Source organism: Paramormyrops kingsleyae, chromosome 9 (assembly GCF_048594095.1).
Source record: "Paramormyrops kingsleyae isolate MSU_618 chromosome 9, PKINGS_0.4, whole genome shotgun sequence".
NCBI classification, from domain to species: domain Eukaryota; kingdom Metazoa; phylum Chordata; class Actinopteri; order Osteoglossiformes; family Mormyridae; genus Paramormyrops; species Paramormyrops kingsleyae.
In genome coordinates this window covers 2,636,237-2,644,010 of record NC_132805.1, presented here as the reverse complement: position 1 = coordinate 2,644,010, position 7,774 = coordinate 2,636,237, and the positions used below count along the sequence as shown (strand labels likewise).

General features: G+C 40.2%; 2 long non-coding RNA genes across 3 annotated transcripts; one reads left to right on the top strand and one right to left on the bottom strand.

Annotated features, from left to right (window-relative positions):
• Window positions 1–92: 92 nt before the first annotated feature.
• LOC140592538 (uncharacterized) lies at window positions 93–6,962 on the bottom strand. 2 transcript variants are annotated; one of them, XR_011992857.1, is made up of 5 exons: window positions 6,849–6,962; window positions 6,477–6,581; window positions 4,118–4,250; window positions 3,816–4,003; window positions 93–212 (listed from the first exon to the last, which is right to left on the bottom strand). It is a non-coding gene; the product is annotated as an uncharacterized lncRNA (long non-coding RNA). The 2 variants fall into 2 exon arrangements; XR_011992856.1 differs by lacking the exon at window positions 93–212 and having other exon boundaries at window positions 3,767–4,003.
• On the top strand, window positions 2,212–7,230 carry LOC111839005 (uncharacterized). The gene is made up of 4 exons (XR_011992855.1): window positions 2,212–2,680; window positions 3,670–3,772; window positions 5,562–5,618; window positions 6,143–7,230. It is a non-coding gene; the product is annotated as an uncharacterized lncRNA (long non-coding RNA).
• Window positions 7,231–7,774: the final 544 nt, after the last annotated feature.

Sequence of the window (7,774 nt, the reverse complement as noted above, 5' to 3'; positions counted from 1 at the left end):
CCGCTCGTTACAACCAAGGTATGCAGCAAAGCATTTGTGAAGCTACAACACGCACAACCTTGAGGCGGATGGGCTACAACAGCAGAAGACCCCACCGGGTACCACTCATCTCCACTACAAATAGGAAAAAGAGGCTACAATTTGCACGAGCTCACCAAAATTGGACAGTTGAAGACTGGAAAAATGTTGCCTGGTCTGATGAGCCTCGATTTCTGTTGAGACATTCAAGTTCATAGATGATTAGAACCATGTGGCCAAGCATCGACCTAGGGGTGATGATGGTAAATGTCTTTTAAATATAAAATAGGTCATTATCAGCAAAAATGACAGGAATTACAATCAGATTTTCTGGTGTTCTTCACACTGAGCTCTGGCTGTCCGTTTACTTTGGCAGCTGTATGTGATTTTCCTGCACAGAGTCCCTGTATTTTAGTTTTCCTCCGGTCTTGATTAGCTCAAGTCTCCCGTCTGCTCTGTCTCCACCCCCCCTGACAGGAACTGCGCTTCTGCCACTATGTGTGAAGTTACGCTTCTGCCAAAAGCTGCACCCGATATTTCGAATACAAGCTTAAATGTTGGTGTAAATGGACCACAACGGAAGCAGATGCGATTACATTAACTTAGCCAAAACATTTAGCAGAATGATTCGCATCTACCAAGGCCTTCAAATTTTTTTTATTCCTGTGCATCGCAATACACTCCTTTTCCATTGCCTACTATTTCAGTTGCTTTTGTGAAGTATTTGGGGTATTGCTGACTGATGTAAACTATGGTAGCCACTGACAGTTCTCAAAATCATGATTATCCCTGTGGTGGCAGGCCTGCCTGCAGCCTCCTCTCTACCAGTCTGCCTATTTTGAAGGGGCGGCCTGCTGTGGGAGGTGTCTGTGGCATACAATGAGCGTTTCATTTTCTGATAATTCAGCAGACGTTGCTTGCAGGGATGTGCAGCGATAAGTCAAGTACATAATGTCCACATCTTTTTATTTCAGCTGCATTAACCTTTAATTTAGATAAGTGTCTGTTGCAAATCTGGCACTTAAATAACTGCAGGGACACTGGTGGTTTTTTTGTCCTGCACATGTGAGACAGCAGTATAGAAATCAGGCACATTGACGCCTACAGTCTGTGGCATTTTCTGTCAGTTGCAGTACAGCAGTGGTTTCTGAAGCTGCATTTCTCCTGCCTGAGTATGTGCTGGAATCTCAGCTTAATTTGTCACCCTGTCTAGACAAGCTATACTGGGAATCAGAATGTGCAGTCCAAGAAACTTCAGCATTTTATTAAAATAATGATTGAAAATGTTACCTCACCTGATTGCAATCCAATTAAATTCTCAAACTTGTAAGACTGTAGCTAATGGCAACTGTGTGGGAAGATTATGGTACAACAAAACTTCATAACATTTATTACAAAATTGTAAGGATGGGATCGAAACGGTGTCCACTCTGACTCCCTGTGTGTGGAGTTTGCTTCTTCTCCCCATGTCATCCAAGGGATTCCATCAGGCACTCTGGCTTCCTCTCCCAGTCCTAAAACATGCTAAGGTGAACTGGAGTTGCCGGACTGCCTGTAGGTGTGAATGTGTCTGTGAGGTGTGAATGTGTCTGTGAGGTATGAATGTGTCTGTGAGGTGTGAATGTGTCTGTGAGGTGTGTGTACCCAGCGATGGGTTGGTGCCCCATCCTGGGTCATTCATCGCCTTGTTTCCAGGATAGACTCCAGACCCTCTGACCATGCACAAGACAAACTGGTATGATGAATGAATGAATGAATGAATGAAAGCAGAGTTTGACCTGAAACTGAATCACTTTAAAATTTTAAATGCCCAAATCTGTGTCAATCCCAAATATCTATTAAGCCATTAGAGTTTTGCAGCAACTCCAGAGATTCAATATATATGTTATATGTAATTACTACTTATGTATCTCACATATATGTGTAACTCACATATTAGTACTGTTTCTGGATGTTATGGATAATGTAGGATTATAGAGCTTCCTTCTCTAATGTTAATGCATTGGAAATGTCAGAAGAAAACCGGTCACGTAGTGTCCCTGTTTGTAAAATTCAATATTTTTTGTGAGCTGTTTCATTGAGTATTGATCGTGACAATTAAGGGATGGAAATGCGTCATACGATATCTCCATACGACCCCCGAAAAACAACCATTTGAAAAAGAAAATTGAAATGCTCGACACCTCCCAATACTATATAAGTGGGACACGGTGGTGCGCCCACGTCGACTCGACGGGAGCTGCTGGGAGCGCTGTTTGACTCGCTGATCCTGGCCAGATTTGATGTTACCTATGCAAATATTTTGTAAGGTTATGGAATGGATATTTTTCTTCTGAGTGTAACCTTGCAATTCTCAAGAAGCCATAACATTTTTCCTCGAAATATCACCTGTTCGCAACATCTCAAAAGCCCCTCGTCAGAATAGCCTGCACATATTTATGTGATCATTGTACAGCATAAAACTAGCGAAGTTTCACACATTGCCCGGGCGTGTAACCTGGAAAAACATAGTGTTTTAGATTGAAGATCTGTACAGACCTAAGCGTGCAAAATGAAACTGCTGTCAGCTGTCCTACTCTTTCTTATTATGACGGAAGTTTTTTGCGAAGAATATGATCCCAGCGACTATGAAAATGACCTTATCGACAGGGACCAAATACAGGTATGTGTTTCATGGCTGGTTACTGTACGTCTTGTATTTCATCACCACAGTCACGTTTAGAGACTTTCGATTCTCGCCACGACTTTCTCTTTACGTCTGTTGTTCTCTATTTCACCCAAGAATAACAAAAGAAATAAACTATTTTCATTTGTCATCCTTGTCTCGTACTGCAGAAATGACTGATGGGGGATTGTAATAAAATCAAGTATTAAGTCTGCTTTAAAATTGTTCCAGCCAAATTAAAAGCAGCTATCGATAAAGACTATACGACAGTTATTCTTGGAAAAAAGGGTTTACGGCTCATAAATTACTCGTATGTCAGTAATGCGAGACAAAAAAAATATTTATCCATATATAGATATTATAATTTGTTTCATCGTATTAATCTAACCAGAATTTAACTTGAGAAAAAGTCTAACTTTTTCTGTCTGTTCCGTACACATCGCCGTGAGTCATCTGTCTGTCGTCTGACATACAGCCTATTGCTGACATATCTGTCAGCTCTGAAATCTGGCGAACGTTTGTCTGATTGCTTGACAGGATTGTAAATTTGTGAACGTACAAAAAGGTTATCATATATAAGAAATGCGATTTTTACTTTGTCGATGTTTCGCTGACTTCTCCGTTTGCTTGTCACTTAAGTTAAGAATTAGCCTTATATACGGGGAGCCTCTTAGATGCAATGTTGGGGATTTAGGGTGTGAGTGAGTGAATAGTATATCTGCCTGCGGTGCAAAAACAGGCTATTAAGATGAATGGTTGGTATTGCAGCACTGCGTTAACTCTCCTCGGTTTACTCCCTTTTTACCTCACAGGAGAGGCTATGAATCACAACGAAGTAATAAAGGACTATTGAATATAATAATAATAATAATTATTATTATTATTAAATTCCACTTCGTTGGGGGTATTTTATTGACGGTTTGTGTTTAGTTCAGACAGCGAAAAGGTATCAAATATTATGTCAGTAACATAAATGTATCTGACAGGATTCAAGGCTAACGTCTGAGGCACTGAATACTATACTGAGAAGAGCAGCAAGAAAACCTCGACCTCAACAGTTCTTTGGTCTAATGGGGAGACGATCTTCCAGTAAGGATTCAAAGTTTTTTTTTATTACTGATTATCCATCTACCTTTTGTCTGCGTCTTTCCCGTGCGCAAAGAAATCCGAGGCGGTGTAAGTCTTAGCAGTCCCGCGTGGCTTGGTTTTCATTCCCAGTGTAACTTAATTAGTACAGGGCACGAGGCAGGGGTACACCCTGGACAGGATGCTGCATTCCTTTGGACAGTGACAGGAAACCAGATTACACAATGGAATTACCTGCAAAACAAGAACATACAGAATCCACACAGAGGATTCAAACCCACAGTGCTGAATGTATATGCTATTTATACACTGGCATGCGCACTGTGCTGGTAGAGAACTGGATCTTACTGAATGTATAATTAGGGAAATCGGAAGACAGCATCACTGTCTTCTCTCTTTGGGACTTTTGGAACATTGCCAAGGAGCTGGTAACGAACTGGGGGGGGGGGGCGACGACACTGCAGTTAACTGGTGTTTCCAGCTGCAAGAACAATAGCACTGTGCCAGTGAAGCTTATAAAAGGAACCGCAGTCACCAATATGTCAGGGGTAGATGTAATATAGCGGGACAAACAACATTCTCCATTAAAAATTTACACACACCAACAAATGCAGCGTTCTACAGAGACGATGTAAGTTGGACTGCTGTAGGACTTACGACATGTGAAGTGTGTACATCACTGTATGGCTTTGCTAGCGTAATGTGCTAATGGTCTATGGTCTGTGGCCCATGTCATACGGAATAAGCACCAGTTGATTCATCCGATATTTAACACTGTCAGATCTGGAATATTTAATACTTTACTTTTTAAACATAATTCCAATTAGTTCATAGCCAATAGCCTTGTAAAATAAAATAATAATTCAGTCCTTAATTTTATAACAGGAGCAGTTGTCATGAATATGCACTGTATGTGTTAATAAATGAACAATATAACTAACAGTTTAATATTTGAATTATAAACAGGCTCTTTTATTAGGCACTTGTTGCAACCTAATGTGTATTGAAATGTAGGCATAGCTGTAATGCTAACATTGTGGGTAAACTTCTGAATGTGTTACATCTCTGCAGGAGGGTCTCTGTCAGAGTGTCTGCTCTGAGGCACAGGAACCGGAGATATGCAAATCTGTGACGCTTTGAATCTAGTACAATCTCTAGATAAACTTTAGGGGACGGTGAACAATAAAAACAAGGTTATTCTATGGATACTCCCCGATCCAATTCCACTTACAGATTGGGCTTTTTCAGAACATCTGCAGAAATCTACGTTGCACTAAGCTGCACAATAATATGAACAATTTGCTTTCACAATTATTTTTTTTCAAAGGAATATACTTTAAAGATAACATAATATGGACAACAGAGGCACCTGCAAACATATATAATCAAAAGCAAACTGTATGCAATTCTGATATTTAAATAAAAATCAGAACAGTGATAACTGACAAAGTAAAAGCTGAAGTTGTGTGATTTGAGGTGTTTTTGGAACTGAGAAAGTGTCAGGTAGAACACAGCAAAAGTTTGTTAAACATGCCACACATCAAACCACCTGCACCCACCGGACTGAGGTGAACACAACACTTGCAGGTAGGTGAGCGGCTCTCAGGTAGGTGAGCGAGGCCAGAACCCGACCTTCACGATAAACTCAAACTAAATCTTTTGGGTTTTGCAGCTGAGTGGTAACTGGAACAGGAGCACAGCAGTTACAGTATGGTGAAGGTCATCATTCTGAGGCAGGTAAATGGTTTGTGGTCAAATAGACCCTCTCAGGCTTGTACATTTGTTTTTCCAGGGCAGAAACTCAATTCCTTTGTGGGATTGATGGGCAAGAGGAACCAAGGGATGCCAGGTAAGGAAGGTGATGCTTTGCTGGAACACATCATTCCCCTCTGAGTCTATATATATACATACACACACACACACACACACACACGCGCACATGTAGGGTATACATATCCTTATGGGGACCACTCATTCATTTCAATGGGAAAAATGCTAACGCTAACTATGACAACCTTAACCCCTATACCCTGCCCTAACCATAACCATAATTAACCTAACAAAATACAAGAGTTTTTGCAGTTTTAGTTTTTTCATAGCAGTCACCGATTTTTATAAAATAGATATTTATCACGTTATGGGGACATTATGTCCCCATAAGGATAGATAAACTCGCTCGCGCGCACACACACACGTATAGGCTATATAATTTACTATTCAAAATTATCATAATTAATTAGCATATATCCAGTTAATATTTCAATTATCATACCAATGATGTGCATGTCTAAAAAAGTGCTGGATTATGAAAGGAGAATATTTTATTACGATGTAACTGATAAATTGGACATGTTGTAAACCTTTCCATTGCAGATCTGTATGAATGGAACATGCCAGTGAAACAGCAGCAGTACCGCTAAGTCCTACAAACTGCAAACCCTCCGCCCTTAACCTATAAACATAATGACGATGTTTCCTTTACGTGGTTCAACACCAGTGCTGCGGCTCCCTTGAAACATGTATGTTAAATTTTTGGAAGCTAGTTGCTACTTTATTTTGAGCAAATCACTTTGAAGATACAATAGTATTAACACTGCCTTCAAATAAGATGTATATCTTGCTTTTGGTGCCTGGCATGGACTAAATGAAATAATTTGCCCTCTGAAGAACAGATGGCTTTGAAACCAGCTATCAAGTGAACCCTTACCTGGTTAGACAGAAAGCTATAAAGTCATTGTAGAGTTATTCATAAATACTGCGTTGATGTTGATGTTGACTCGTTGTTGCCGCTGCTGTTCTTGTCCTTCCTCACCTGTAACAGATCGAGTACACATGCACACATTGGGAAACGTTGCTGGTTCAGTTCTTGTCCTTTCAGGAATTTGCTTTGATTTATTAAAACGGAGATAAAGACCAAATGCGCTGTATTGTTATATACACTCATTGTTCTCTCTCTTAAATGTTATCCATTACATTTTGAGGAAAAAACAAATGAAGTGTGACAGATTCCATGTGACGAAAATCTTCTGAAAAAAATTAAAAACAAGACACGGCCTGCTGAGAGAAACAAGACATGTACCTTCTATGTGCTTTCCGTGCGTACATCTAAGTTTTAACGTTTAAAAATGAGTACGGCCAAACGGACGATGAATGCGGTGAGATAATGTCAGTTTGTAGGTTCGATTTAAATATGTGTGAACTCAAGCGTTTTAAGAGTACATGTTAAAATGCTAAGAATCAGTTTTATTTAAATCGCAGCTAGTATTATTTATCATGGATGTCACAACATAAATATCATGGAAAGGTAACCGCCGAACAAATAACTCGTTTCGTAGTTGTACGACTGTTAAGGTTGTTGCTTGTTGCTGGGCCGATGGTGAGTCAATGCAACGTAATTTCGTTCTGATGTGCACTAACCGGTGTATGTTCTGAATGACAATAAAGTTTGCTATTCTATTCTATTCAAAGCTTCAATTTTGGGTGTAATGGCGCCACCTACTGCTCACCAGCCATTAGCTTTTGCTCAGTGCGGGCAACATGACTTCGTCCTGGAACTGCGATAGATTAGAAGATATTTTGAGAGTGAATTATTTGCGGGCATCTCAGCGCTTCTGCAGGTATTGCTGTTCTGTCATATACACCGTCCAAGGTGCCACTCAGCTGTATTGGTGTCCCCTAATTGACCTTAATGTCTTGGTGAGTCCGTTTTGATAATCTATAATGGGCATCTTGTGCTTCCCTTTATAAAGTCCATATTGCCTCAAAACTGAAACTGATGGATGTTGGTGATTAAGTGTGAATTAACGACAACAGTGAAACATATATAATGTAGTACAGCAAGAGTACTCAGCAACTTGAGGCTAAGAGCAAAGGAATATTGCTCTGTGGTGAACCTCTACAATGCATAGTAAGGAATCGCAAACTGATAGCACCTTTACAGACAGTCCATGCTTAATGTGTCACAAGGAGCACTGCTAGGCCATGTTTGTGCTCCAGGAAACCATT